This window comes from Nestor notabilis, unplaced genomic scaffold (genome assembly GCF_000696875.1).
Source record: "Nestor notabilis isolate BGI_N333 unplaced genomic scaffold, ASM69687v1 scaffold21542, whole genome shotgun sequence".
Lineage (NCBI taxonomy): Eukaryota > Metazoa > Chordata > Aves > Psittaciformes > Psittacidae > Nestor > Nestor notabilis.
This window is the reverse complement of record NW_009920029.1, coordinates 6,343-6,548: the sequence shown is the minus strand read 5'-3', so window position 1 is coordinate 6,548 and position 206 is coordinate 6,343. Positions and strand designations below refer to the sequence as shown.

Sequence of the window (206 nt, the reverse complement as noted above, 5' to 3'; positions counted from 1 at the left end):
GTCGGATCTGACACCTCGCCACCGCGAACCTCATCCTCATTATCTTCTGCAAGTGAAAAGCACCATTTGTTGGGATCTGGCTGCTGCTCCCAACTGCTCTCCCCCCTCCCCAGCAATAAGCACAGAGCAGCTCAGCTCTGGACAGAGCCAGCTGACCGCAGTGACAAATGGCAGCAGTGCCTGTGCTCGGCTGGAAGCCATCGCGC

General features: G+C 58.3%; 1 protein-coding gene across 1 annotated transcript in view; it reads right to left on the bottom strand.

Moving 5' to 3' along the window:
- NEK8 (NIMA-related kinase 8) overlaps positions 1-206 on the bottom strand; it is a gene marked incomplete at its 5' end in the record, with an annotated part of 9,935 nt that overhangs the window by 3,616 nt on the left and 6,113 nt on the right. The window lies entirely within an intron of this gene.